General features: G+C 40.0%; 1 pseudogene; it reads left to right on the top strand.

Moving 5' to 3' along the window:
* The first annotated feature begins 1,278 nt into the window (after positions 1 to 1,278).
* LOC149174691 (translocase of chloroplast 120, chloroplastic pseudogene) lies at positions 1,279 to 14,439 on the top strand (annotated as a pseudogene).
* Positions 14,440 to 15,084: the final 645 nt, after the last annotated feature.

Genomic DNA, 15,084 nt, shown 5'->3' with positions numbered 1-15,084 from the left:
CATGATAAAGGGTAGGCTCCAAAATTTGAATATATCAAAATTTAGAGGGTGTTGTAGCAACGACAATAGGAATATACTCAGATATGGAAAATACTTAAGGAGCTTCATTTTCTAGCCTCTGAGACAACACATAGCTCTTTTAGGGTAGGAGCCAACTCTTTTTGTTGGGAGCATCCAGGAGAACACTATGTATGTTAAATAGAATGCAACTGAGGTGGAGATAATAAAGGTTACCAATGCTCATGAATTCATTTTGTAAGTTTACTGAAACAAATATTTAACTACAATTACTCAGTAAGCTTGTGAATGTGGAACCTCTGACACAAATGCACTGACTAACGGGTCTATAGATATTGTAGGAGAGAATTATTTATTAATACAAACATATACAAATAGAGTGAAAATTCCAACAATTAGGCCAATGGAAACATAAGAGAGTGTGGTCAAGGAGGAGCTTGTTTTTGAAGAAGCAACTGCAGTAAGCACAAAATTAGGTAAAGAGAATTTAGAAGGTGAAGAACATGGTGCAGATGGAAATTTAGACAAAGGGGAGTCTAAAGAAAGAGAGTGGGAGAAGGTGAAATCAGTAGAGAATGTACAAGATGAAGGTGAGCGATAAGAGACAAAGATTGCCATGTCAACCAATGTTGATAATGATATTAGAGAAACTATTCAGGATATGGAGGCACTAGCTTCACTAGTTGATGGATACTTACCAAATCAATAAATTAAATATGCCAACAAGGAAGAAACTATTGAAGAAATAAAATACAAAAATGTTGAAGAAAATACGATATTCCATGATAAGATTAATAAATCTCAAGTATCATTTGAAGAAATGGGTGTCTAGGTTAACAAGAACTTGGAACTTCCACTAAATAATTATGAGGAGTTGTTAGCCGATGAAGCCATTCCTTTGGATATTGACGAAAATGTAGTCTTAGGGGAGGAGGAGAAGTTAGAAGATCAAATTCAACTTAGTGATTCTATCTCTGATAAAATAGAATAGAAAAGAGGCCTATGACAAATGAGATAGAGGTTGACTTAATAGGTGATGAGATAGAGGAAGATGAAAAAGAGAAAGACATGAGATTTTCCTTTACTGTAATAGTAGTTTCCAATACATGTTCTGAAAACATATCTACAAGCAGTTCAAGATTACATCTTCGAGCTTGCCCAATAGGCCTAGGAGATGCAACACCATTACCAGGGCCCACTCCTCATGCAGTGCATTAGTCCAGAGAAAATGGTACTTCAACATCTCACTCACCCTAATTCATGGAGGATCAACCTACTAAAGATGATGAGAATAATGAAACTTGTGAGAAGCTTTAGATGTTCAAAGTGATATTTTTGTGACTTGCTCATAGATTATGTTATGGTTGCGCAGGTCTTTTATTGGCTTGGTATGGTAGAGCAGTTGAGGGAAAACAAAAATTCCAGCAGAGCTGGAGCCTTCAAATTTAATGGAGCAAGTGTAATTGTAGAGAAACAAGAGGTGTTCACCAGGAGGACCTTGATTTCACCTGTACCATCTTGGTACTTGTGAATACTGGAGTTGGTCAGAGTGTAACCATCAATTCATTTTTTGATGAGGTGAAGTCTATAATAAGTGCATTTGTGAATTAGGAACAAAGAAGGAACAAGAGATTGTAGGAATAGTTCAAGACATTAAAATTAGGGTAATTGATGCACCCGGGCTTCTAGCTTCTTTTGTTGATCAATTCCAAAATGAGAAGGTTCTAAAATCAATCAAGTGTTTTATCAAGAAGATACCCCTAGATATTGTTTTTTACTTTTGTAGGATGGATATGGAGAGTAGGGATTATGGAGATATGTCATTATTATGCACTATTATAGAAATTTTTGGCTTATACATATGGTTTAATGACATTGTAGTCTTAACCCATGCCACATCTGCACCACCAGATGGGCCATATAGGGCTCCTCTGAGTTATGATATGTTTGTAGCCCAGTGCAACAATATGATTCAACAAGTTATTCATGAAGTGGCTGGAGACATGTGACTTTTGAATCTTGCATCTCTATTGGAGAATCATTCTACTCATATGACCAATAGGGCAGGAAAGGGGGGGGGAATAGGGTTCTGGAAAATTGACAGATTTGGAAGACTCATTTAATACTGTGTTTCTTTGCTACTAAAATTTCGGTTGAATAAAATGCACTCCTAAAGTTTCAAAGACAACACACCCACTAAATTATTTAGTTCTCGTCCTAAGGTCCCACCTTTTCCTTTCCTCTTGTCTTCACTTCTGCAGTTAAGACCTCAACTAAAATATCTAGAAGAGAAGTTAGGAGATTTGGATGTTTCAGATGAGGACTTGGATGAGGCTTTCGATACAAAATATGAATTAGAGTATGATAAGGTTCCTCCATTTAGTTGTTCAATAAATTATCATCTATATAAGTTGAGTAAAGAGTGGAGGAAATCATACTATGATGAATTTGAGTACAGGGAAAAGTTGTTTTTGAAAAAATAGTTGAAATAAAAAAGGCACCGTTATGAAAAAAATGGTTGGAACTTCCAAGGAGGGAGATGAGGAGCATGATAGAAACATGGAAGAGGATTATGTTGGTATAACATCCCTACTTGTACAATGCCAGATATGGATTTACCACCATCTTGTGATGTTGATTATCCCACTCATAGATATCGATATCTTGATACCTCCAATCAGTGGTTTGTGAAAACTATTTTGGAAACTCATGGTTGGGACCATGACATTGGTTATGAAGGATTGAACTTGGAGAATATGTTTTTGATTCACAATAAAATTACTGTCTCAATTCCAGGTCAAGTTACAAATGACAAAAAGGAGGATAATCTGCAAATAAGGAGAGAGGAAAATGATTTTAGCAAGACCCTTCCCCCTAACCAAAGAAGCACTAGAGTCTTCATATTGCAGCATCGGGTAGTATGTGTCTACTATGCATCAACTATGTTGCATAAAAGACTAAAGGAAGTTGGGGTTTCACTACTAAGATGAGGCACATCTATCTCTTCATTGAGTTAGCCCAGGTCATGACTGCAAGTGTGTGTCTTGATAGGATGCCTTCATGGTTTGGGTCTCAAGGTGTAGTAATTAGTTCTAAAGGAGGATAACTTGTGATACTAAAATGTCAAGCCCTAAGGAGAGAAATTGGTGAGGTGTCTTATGGAGGTTGTTTGCAGCTCATAGTTAGCATGGAGAAGTTCATGGAGAAGGAGAAAGAGATGACCATTAATGGTCATGACAAGGGTTTGAGTGAAAGTGACAAGATAATGGAAGATGCCAAAGTGGACGTCATAGGGAGAAGAAAAGATGAGAGATGGTTATTTTGACAGAGAGATGGTTCAGTTAAATGAGAGACATATTTTGATGGACATGATGCTATAAGAGATGGAGAATGAAGATCAGAGATGCGGATGGGATCTAAATAAAAATATTCAATCACCTTTTACATAGCTACATGTCAGGAAATTCAGGAGGAATTTGAGGCAAATGTTGAGTGTTGAGTTGAGAGATGAAGAGCTCAGATCTGCTGAGTATGATGAGGAAGATAAAGTTCACTATTCTGAACTAGAGCAATGAACATTCCTTGGAGAGAATGATGAGGAAGATGTTTGTATGGATACTAAATGAGAGTCTCATGAACTATGTAAAAATTTCAGACCATCTTGGATATCTGAAAGCAAATGTCTCAAATGAGGCTATAGGGCCTTGTGCTTTTAAATCTAAACCATCGTGTATGAATGTTGGTCACAGGAATGATGAAAGTGTACAATAAACTACAAATTTCATGAGAATAGAAGGGGAAGGAGTTCCTTTCCAGAGTATTGGAGAAGGACATGATATAATAATTTCCATAATGGGAGATTAGGCAATATTATCTCATAAAGGAAACCAGAAGAAGATCCATACACAATGAGAAGAATTAATGATGAAGACAAAAAAAGAGTATAGGAGGCCTCATATTTCAAAAGATGACAGATTCTATGTTAATGTAGGTAATGTGGATGGACACACTACTTAAAAGAAAAAGGAGAAGTAAAATTTTATCCAAGGAGTTCAAGGGTAAACGAATTCAGAAGAGGATAGACAATCCTTAGAGATTGTCTCAAAGGAAGAAGAAGGCAAGGGAGTTGCTTCTCAAAATCTTAAACAAGGAGAAATGGGTTTGTTTCCTAAGAGAAATCGAAAGAATCCCTACTTACAATCTATAAGGATAGCCATGAAAACAAACAAGAGAATACATGCAAAAGGCGGAGAATAACAACCACTAAAAGATGTTACAAAAAGAATAAAGATGAAGGATTGCATTGTGAGGGTATCCCCATAAAGTGTAGAAATTATGGTGTAGATTTGTAACTTCTCATGAAATTTTAATCAAAATCATAAGACATAAACCCACTCTACTGCTCTGCAGAATTCAATTCATAATTTAGAACATCAATCACAAGCATGCAATGAGAAATAACACACATGCACATAATACTTTTTCTTAGGAAAGCAATCTACTAAAAACCCCAATGTCTGCTTGCATTAGTCTGATGAATAGAGATGTATTACAATTTCGTTTCTCAATTGAGCACAACCTGCAAGTGAATAACCTATCTCTCTGCTCACTCAGAAGCTCTGACCCAAACTTAGTCAATGTATGCCTCTACTTGAGCCCCTATTTCCTTACGCAATTCCTTGAGAAATTAGGCCCCTATTATTTATGGATTTCTCTAAAACGGATTGCATAATTACCAAGGTTGATCGCCTGACTACATGCAACACTTGTACACTCAAGACTACTCTACAATTGATGTTACACTACCTTGGAATCTCCACAACTGCTGGGGAACTCGAATTCTCTACAGGCACTAGCTATTTTGAGTTGATTGATCAGTTAATTGGATGATCATTGAGTTTGACTGAAGTCCCACTGCACAACTGACCTTCCACTAGTTCCTCCAATAGTTGAAACTATTTTAACTGAAAACAACTTGAGATAACTGACCTTAATTGCTACAAATTAGCAATCACACATGCTTAACTAAACTCTAACTTATCCAACTTGAATTTACTGATTAAAATGAATGACACAAGTCATGTCACACAAGTTAACTGCATCCAATTTGTTTGTTGATGTGGACATTCGAATTTTCTCAATTTAATCAAGGCATTTAAATCAAATTGATAATTTCTTGCTACATTTTTCAACACTCCCTCTCAGTAAGAAATGGATTATCAACCACCCCTATTCTGAACCTATGGAACTCAAAATTCCCTCTTGACAAGGCCTTTGTCAAAAGGTCAACATATTGTTCCTCTGTCGAAATGTATTGTAGCAACATTATCCGCCTCCACACACAGTCCTGTAAATAGTGATACCAGATATCTATATTCTTAGATTGATCGTGAAATATAGGATTCTCAAAGATCTTAATGAAACTATGATTATCAAAGTAGATCACAGTTGGATCCATAATCTAACCAAACAATCCAATAAGTATCTTTCTTATCCAGATCATCTCACATGATATTAGACTTGCAACCATGTATTCTTATTCTGCTGAACTGAGCGCCACATATCTTTGCTTCCTGTTGTGCCAATAACCAACTATGGACCCAACATTGAAAAATCCACTTGATGTACTCTTTGGGTCTGATGGACTCCCCACCCAATCGACATTTATGAATCCACACAACTTCACTCCCTTTGTTCATTTGTACCATAGTCCAAACTGGGTAGTGCCTCTGAGGTACCATAAAACATGCTTAGATGACTTCCAAACTAATTTGGTTGGCCTAAACATAGCTTGGCTCGGTTGGTTGACTACATAGCACATATCTGGTCATGTGTTCACAAGATACATCAGTGAACCCACTAGCTACCAATAAATGGTAGCATCCACTTCCTCACTTGAAGTGGCATCCTCCTTCCTCTAGTTGGTCACTAGAGGTGTCTCCATGGGTTTGCAAATATCCATGCAGAATCTTTGTAGTATCTCATTTTCATACTTGCCTTGAGAGACAAACAACTCCCCATCAGCTTGCCATACTTCCAACCCAAGGAAGTAGTGCATGAGACCCATGTACTTCATTTCAAATTCCCTTGCAAGGTCCTCCTTGCAAGATCTATTAAGATGCTCATCACCAGTTAAAATCAAATCTTCAACATATAAGACAATAATAAGAAATTTACCTTCTACCAAGATATGATAGAGATTTTCATCTGCTTCACTTTTGGTGAAGCCCAAAGCGGTGAAATAGCTATCAATCTTGGTGTACCAAGCATGGGGTGCTTGTTTGAGACCGTACACTGCTCGCTTAAGTCTTCACACATGAGACTCCTGATAAAATGTCTTAAAACCTTTTTCTTTCTTGATGTACACCTCCTCCTCAACAAATCTATTGAGGAATGTTGTTTTTACATCCATTTAGTGGATCTTACACTCCATCTACACAACTAGTGCAAGAATTGGCCTAATGGATGAGTACCTTGCTACAAGAGAAAAGTTCTCCTCATAGTCAATTCCCTGAAATTTAGAGTATCCATTGGCCACAAATCTAGTCTTATACTTCTCTATGTTATCGTCTGCTGCCTACTTCACCTTGAAGATCCATCTTGAACCCACAACTGATTTATTTTTCGGTCTTGGGACCACTTCCTAAACACTATTATTTACAATGGATTTGTATTCCTCCACTATTGCATCAACCCATACAGGTTTCTATATTGCTTCCTCGAAAGAGGATGGCTCGGTCTCTACAAGCCTAGTCATTATGTAGCTAGTGTACCAATCAGGTGACCTTCTTTGCCTGTGCAGATTTGAAGGAGCTCCTGCATTCTCCCTCTCACCTTACAGAAGTCCATCAGCTTCCCTGGTCCTTTTCCTACATTCTCTTGACAGTTCTGCTTGAGTGGATGTCTCCACTTCTGCTCCTCTACTTGTGGCTGCTCCACAAATTCCTAGGGCTCCTCCTTTGGAGCTAAAAGATCCTCTTCTCGTGGGATCTGAAGCTCCCTCTCAATATATCACCACATCGCTTTCTCCTCATCAAATTTTACATCCCTTCACACAATTGTCATTTTGAGGATGGCAAGTACATGCGGTAGTTGTGGGGAGATTTTGTGCAACCCACAATTTTGTTGTTGTCTCAAGCGTCTTCCTCGAATCTTTGGAGACATGGCAGTATACAGAGGCTCCAAAAATCCTGAAGTGTGACTCATCTGATTTTCTCCCTGAGAAAGCATCCTTCAGTGTAATCATGCCCATAATCTGATGAGGACTCCATTTCTGCAAATAGATGTTGTGTTGCATGCTTCAGCCCACAAATTCATAGTTAGGCCTTGGTCATGCATCATTTCCCTTTCTTTTCCCACAATGTTGTAGTTCTTTCTCTCATCCACTCCATTTTGTTGTGGTTTATGGGGTGTTGTAAACTCTCGTCAAAGGCCTTCTTTCACACAATTTATTTTGAATTCATTCGACACATACTTACTTGTATTATGTAAATACAAGTGTCTAATTTCTAGAGAGTTCCTAGATTGTTACAAAGTTTTGATGAGTGAGCGCTCTTACCCATGTGGCATCTTGTAAAAGAAATGAATGCTAGATTGAGGTGTTAAATAGTTTTCTAGACTCTAGAATATTGTCCAAAGAATCTTTATTCCGTTAAAAGATATTTGTGTCCAATATATATATATATATATATATATATATATATATATATATATATAGAGAGAGAGAGAGAGAGAGAGGAAATCAATTTAGAAATAAACGTTGGGATTAAAGCTCAAACTACTCGAGACCAAAGTTCAATTAGTCTAGAAAGAGAGTCAAATGGAGCATGAGAGCCCTACAGCTCATAAAGGGGAATCTCTGTAAATATACTATTCTAGGTGACTCGCTGATTGAGTTGTGGTGTACATGCATTGTGCATTTTGATCTTTGTAGACATTTGTTTATATTCCGCATATTTGTGATATATTTTTGTGGTTCCCTATAAAAATTTATGTCCATGCTTTGCAAACATACAACATTGTATTCAAATAGTACCCGTGTCATAAGATCAAGTGGTTGGAAATAAAATGGTTAGAAGCATTGCAGGCTTGTGGTCAAATTCATTTTTGAGTGATCCTCCTAACTGGTGAGCCCATAGACCAATTCCATCAAGAGCACATGTCCCTTTGACCAAAGAAGCATTAGATCCTACCCATTGCAACATCAAGTAGTCTACATTTGCTATGTTTTAACCACTTTGTGCTAAAGGCCGAAGGGAGTTAGGGTTGTGCTATTGAGATGAGGTGCATCTAGCTCTGCATTTAGTTAACCTAGTCATCACTACGAGTGTGTTCCTTGATGAGTTGCCTTCATGGTTGGGTATCCTAATGTCAAATGCAGATTCTAGGAATATCCCAAAAATCTGACCCTCAGGAGAGAGGTCTATTGTTTGACCTCTCTACTAACAATCAAATTCTAGGATATTCTCATAGTCTGTAATCTACATAAGTTTAGCATTTGTGACTTGGGTCTCGAGGCAGAGTAACCAGTGAACTTTTTTGGCCCCCCTTTCGCCTATGTCATTGGGAGACCCACACTCACTCCACTTTCTCCGTGGATCTACCTCCCGTCTACCGCAACCATCTGATTTGATTGGCAACAAAGAGCTTTGTTATCACCGCCAACCCTTTTCCTATGTCATAGGGGGAGGACCCACACAATTCATACAAACCATTGATCTCCACCCTTTGATCATTGTTAGCCTCCTGTTGCAACAGGTTTCAAATTTCATGATTGACAGTGGAAGTGCCAAAAATGTTCATCTTTTCCATACTGCAAAAGTTCCATTTTTGAAAGATTTCTTAGTTAAGGGAAAGCCAAACAGCCTAAGCTTGGTTTCCCTAAGTTTAAATTGCTTCTTTTAGGAGATAGAGAAAATTAGTATCTGTCCAAACAATTTAAGCTTGGCAGATTAGTAGTTAGGTAGAGAAAGAAGGCACCCAACAGCTTAATCTGGGTCCTTAGAAGAAATAATGCTAGTTTTTAGATAGGGAGGCAGTTTAAAAGAAAAAGCAATCAGGGTTTGCCAGTCTAAGTGCACCCTTCTTGAAGTAACAAAAAATGCTAGGTGTATTAGGCTGGGTGGGTAGCCTGGGGTTGCAGAAGCAAGTTCATCTTCAGTTTTGGCTTTGAGAAAGGAAGCTCATCTCATCAGTGGCAGAGGTAACAAAGCAGTGTTTGATGGCAGAATGTTGGAAGCATGTCTAACTTCCCTTCACTCCCCCCCAAGGTCCCTTACGAACATCCCCTTAAAGGACTTTGGGATCTGCCCATTAAGTCCTGATTTCTTCTCATTTCTGTGAAATATCAAGGTAAATGTTGACTTTGTTCAAACGAAAAAAAGCCACGCTTCTTGTGTAAAATCACTTTTCACTCTCATTTACCCCTATGTCTAAGTTTTACTTTTGAAACTTAGCCTTCTGTTTTACTTTCATCTCACAATCCATATTAACTCCTTATTGTACTATGTAGCTCCCTAACTACTCCTCCATCCCCATTCACTATTAAAAAACATATAAAATTCCCAAAAATATTAAATAACCTCCCCTTGGCACTATAGCCATATGTCTTCTAGTCTGGGAAATAACAGTCCATTTGGGGCTCTTATTAACCCTTCTGTCTCATAACCTTGGAATTAACCCAACCTCTCGTTGGGCTAAGAACCTTTACCACTTCCCCGCTCATCAAAGATCTTCTATTTTTACCCTTTGCAGTCATTATTCCCAAAGGTTAAATGTTTAAATGCTTTATTGAACATTAAACTGAATGTTTGACCCTGCGCACATATAAATCCAAAAACCCATTTTATTAAAGTTTAAACCCCCCCTCCCCCCGCCACATGAATAATTAAATAAAATAGCGGGCGGGTCCCCGCCCTAACCTTCCACCGACTTACCCGCCCCACCAGCCGTTAGATCTGCCCCACCCAAGATCTACGGTCGGTGAGTGTTTTTACCCACCAAACGCCCGAGGGTTAGCGTCCGGGAGTTCGGCGGTTTTGCCCGTCGTACTCTTGCCACGCGTCGCCCTCCCGAGTGTGGCGGAGCCCCCTCCTCCCAAACCGCCCAGGCGCTAAAGCGGTGCGCCATGAAACCACTTACCGCTCTCCTATATATGACGAAAGCGCCACGTCTGGCCCATGACGTCATCTCCTCGCCCCTCCCGCTGTGCCATGTTGCTGCCATTTCATCCCTTTTGTGCCCGCGCCCTGCCACCATGTCACTGCCATGTCAACGCCTCATTAGCTGCCACATCATCTATCCGTACCCCGGACCCACTGATGACATCATGCTAACGTCATCCCAAAAAAGCGACAAAAGCGCCAAAATGTCAATTTTTTGCTTAAAAAGTGCGCAAATGACCGTTGTAGTTCATTTCTATTGGTTCATTTGAAGGCTTCAACTCACTGTTTTATTCATTTTCACATTCCCAAAGCTTAAAACATCCAGTTGAGCTGCCACAGCCTGAAAATTTGGCTTCATAGCCTACCGTCGCACCTGCTCGTCCACTCTCGGCGCTGTTTGAACCAGGTATTTGTCATATCTCCCCCATTTTTGCTCCTGTTCTTTCATTTTATCCACTGCACATACTATAAGCCTGTGAAATTTCCCAATTTGTGACACTGCTACGCCTGAGACTCCATTAAACTCACTGGAAACCTTTCACCTCAGAAAAGGCCTCGTAAACCTGGTGCCCATTTACAAATTCACTGGCGAGTTTTGTTTTAGAGCTCGGCCTCCAGGAAAAGTCTCGCAGCAGCTCAGCATTGCCCTGTTTTACCCTATTCCACTGCTTATATCAGTCTACTGAAGCTGTAATTCTCCTCTGCCCCTTTGCATTGTTCTTCATAGTCTCTAGCCCCAGAGAATTCACTAAGAAAAGGGAAGTTTTCAGCTCAATCATTCAAAAGTTGCATAATGGCCTCTCCATCTGCTTTGAACATCACTCCCATAAATCCACCAAGTAAGCAACTTGAGCCAATGGCTTTAGCTGATGCAGACTATCTTATTCAGGACCTGGTTGTAAACAGAAATCATTTGCATACCTATTGCCAGTTGAGAAACAGTTTCACAAATAAATCCGACATGTTTGGCACATGGGAGTCAAATTTGCCACGCTATTTCCTCCCCTCTGTCAACATTTGTCTTGAAATTATTCACCTGTGTGCTACGAATTATGAGCCAACTCAGAGGGAAGTCAAGTCTCCATCTGGGAGCATACTCTTTCATATCACACCTGACTCCATCAACCAGATGTTGAATTTCAAGCAGACTCAGATACTATTGCCCTTCTCCATGAATAACTTGCTGGAAGAAGCCTCCTGGCTTCCCGGCCCCAAGATTGAAAAAATTGCTAAGATCTTTATGAGGGCAGATTGTCAACCTAAGGAACCACCTCCATTCCCATATGATCATTTCAATGAGGTTGGTAAGTTACTTATAGACATGATATCTTATGGTTTCACAACAAGTGAGCATGTGGATGAGACAGTGTTGGTTCTGTTGTCTTCATTTAGTCAAGGACAGCCTCCTGCTATCAAGTATAATTATGCTAGGTTCATAGCAAATAAAATCCATGACCAGCTCATTAACCTAGACAGGCAAGGAGTTTTCAAATATTCCTCATACATCTATCATTTGCTCATGTATTATCAGTCCGAAAGCTTCCAATGCCCCATCAAGAAATTGAATTCAAAGGGAGAAAGAAGATCTGTTGTCTTCTGGTCATCTGTTTTCCATCAAGTCCAGCATTCTCCTTATTCATACTGTGAGTTCATTGACCAGTTCGTTTATCCAGTCTCCTGCCTCTTGATGAAAGCTCCCCCTCCCAGAATAACTTATGAGATGCAGAAGCTATTGCAGCTATCTAAGAGCTACAAAGTAGGTGATTGGTACCTATATCAGAACCACACTGTGATTAGAATCTATGGCTGCGAGCTTTGTCCTTACAGGCTCCCAAGATATGTTCCAATGAGGCTGTTTGCCTTGGAATACTAGAGGCAGCTTATAAATTCAGATTTGACTCATTTTCACATCACCAAGAAGTAGGCACAACTCAAATTCAAAGACCACCTAGGCCCATTCATCATGAACAAAAAGGAAGGTTGGCAAGATGCTGACATGATACTCAAGGATCAATTCAAATCGAAAAGAAGTTTCTAGTGGGTCCCTTATGACCCGCTTGGCTTTATTAATGCTAGAAGGGTCAAATACAGTTTGACACCATATGACCACTGCAAAAACCCACACATTGAAAAATATGTTAATCAAGACGCATGGGCACAAGGCACTTTAGTTGAAGAATTCACTCAAGAGGAAATTTTGGAGCAAACTGCTAAAGATCTTGAAAAGACGCTTGACTTGGATTCTGCTGACCAGGTAACTCTCAAGCTACCATACCAAGTGGAGGAGGGCACATCTACAGCTGCAGCTTCACAAGCTGCCCAAGGAGCATCTGCATCAGCAACAGGTACAGCCAAAGGAAAAGAGCCAATGGAGACAGAACAGTCAATGGCCACTGAACAGCCAGTCACTTCAACCGAACAAACTCAAGGGCAGACCCCTCCTCAACAAACAGAGGCACTACAAGTGCCACCCCTGCAAACTCCTGTCAATGAAGAAAGAGGCAGAAAGCGAGACCAAGAAGACTCCACACCTGCTAGTGGGTCTACACAGCAGCCTGAATCTAAAAGGCAAAGAGTTGATCCTCCAATTGAGGAGGAGGTCAGTGAGGAGGTCATAGAAAGCCCAAGAAGGGAAGCAAGCCAGCACACACCTACAAGCTCTTTTCAGCAAGAGCAAGACAGACAGCACGGCATGGAGGTGTCTTCCTCCACACAACGAGGCAAGAAACCAGCTAGCGTTAAAGCCAGCTTCAAAGAAATCAAAGCTCAAAATGAGCTACTTAGAGTGCAACTATATGATCAATTCCTAAAAGAAACACCTGCCAAGCAGGAAAGATTGATGGCAGCATTTGACATCAAACAAGAAAAGATGATTCTCAGCCACTTCAAACCCAAGATTCAGCAGCCACAGTCAGCTGCAGATTTTGTTAAGACAAGGTTAGAGGTCCTGGCCAAGGACATTCACCCCATGGATCAAATAGAGCTACATAAGCAGACAGCGGAGATGCTTTATGCCACCCTTGCAGAGAAGGCCACATTGGCCCATGAGTTGAAGGAATCATTAAAGAATACTAACACTCAGCTGGATTTTGAAAGATTATCCTCCACAGCCAAAGACAATAGAATCAAAACATTGGAGGACATTATTGTTGATTTAGGACATGATCCTAAGGATCCTAAGGGTGTGAGGGCCCTTATGAAAAAGAAAGATGATGATATAGCTGCATTGAAAAAGAGATTGAGGTTGCTTCCTACTGAGCACCCTCAAACAGGAGAACTGCAGAAAGAGAAAGAAGCTGAGGATCAATTGGATTTGATGATGAAATTGAACCAGAGAGTAATTAATTTGGAAGCAGAATTGGAGAAAGCGCTACAGGGCAAGCAGGGAGAGTCGACCTCCCAGCTGCCTCAAATAGTTCCAACTGTTGCTGCTATTCCTTTTGTACAAGCAGTGGTAACTCCTCCAAATATTATAGCAACTACCACAACAGCTACAAAAGCCACAACATCAACAAAAGTAGCACCTGAAATGGGCATGAGCATGGATGAATTGAAAAGAGTTGTCAATGAGCTAAAGCTGCAAGCAACAGAGATAAAGGAGGCCAAAGAAATGCTGGCCAAACTGGAAGAAAAATATGATAAGTCCAAAATGAAAGTGGCCGAGCAAACAAGGGAAATTAAATCCTTGAAGGACAAAATTAAAACCTTGGAGAAAGAACTGTCTTTGGACAAGACCCTAGCTGAAATAAAGAAGATCCTGTGGGCCAAGATTAATCAGTCAATCACCAGCCAATGGAGGTCAATTCAGGCCATGTATGAACAGGTAGAATTACTTGGCCTTGCTAAGTTTGAAATTCAGAGAGCCAAAGCAGCATTGGGAAATATGCCTGAGTAGGCCAATAGAACGATTAATTTTCTGAATCATCAGACTAAGGAAGAGCTGGTAGCGCTGCATATCATGAACCGAACAGAGGCCATATTAACAATAAAGAGGGTACCCACATTGAGAAGCTTTGTACAAACGCTGGAAGCAAGATGTCGGGAAATACAGAGGGATGTAGACAATTTTGACACAAAGCTTGCAGCATTACAGACCAGAGAATTGCCCAGCCTATTGACCAGCTCTGGAAAATTGTTGACACGTGACCAATACGCAACCAGGCTTAATAATTATGTCACCAATCATCTTACTGCTGTGTCAAGTTCTACAACAGAGGCAGGGCCACCTTCAGGACAAACCCTCTATGACAGGCTGTAAAGATTATTTTACATGGAGCATGAAGTTAATCACCTATTTGAAATGCCGCCAAAGTATTACAAGTATACAGAGGCTGATGAGACACTTGTCAAAATACAACAGCATCAATTACCTCCCGAGGATTGGTGGCAGGCGATGCTGGCCATATTGCCCAGGTGATTTCAGTTTTTGCCTTTTTTTTATTTATTTATTTCAAAATCTCAGTCAGCTACAGGTCAGCAGCAAGCACAGGATAAGGCATGAGGCACCGGTCATAGCAATTAAGGAACACACAGGGCAGGCTAAACGGTGATGAAGCAAAGAGTTGGGACAACAAGCTTAAAGGCCCGGATTTTTTGAAAGCGCAACCCCAACCGACTCAAATGGACTCAAAAGTCAATATTCACTGACAGAAAGAGCAGCTGTTACATGTGTCTTTATTTCAGCATTTATTTTCTCATCAACCGCTCCTTAGGAGTTGGTAAAGAAGTTATGAGTTAATAACTCATCCTCTAGATATTTTTGTATCTTGTTTTTGTATATATACAACCCTCTGCATTGTTAAAGGGGTTGGCCGGCTAATGTATTCCTAAAGAGACTCGCACTATATGTCTGATACTTTCTCTATAATCAAAGACTGCTAACAAGCTTGGAGAATGGACTGCT

This window comes from Pinus tabuliformis, chromosome 4_1 (assembly GCF_031772625.1).
Source record: "Pinus tabuliformis cultivar Carrire ecotype Pingquan chromosome 4_1, CPIR1, whole genome shotgun sequence".
NCBI classification, from domain to species: domain Eukaryota; kingdom Viridiplantae; phylum Streptophyta; class Pinopsida; order Pinales; family Pinaceae; genus Pinus; species Pinus tabuliformis.
This window is presented reverse-complemented; position numbering and strand designations above follow the sequence as displayed.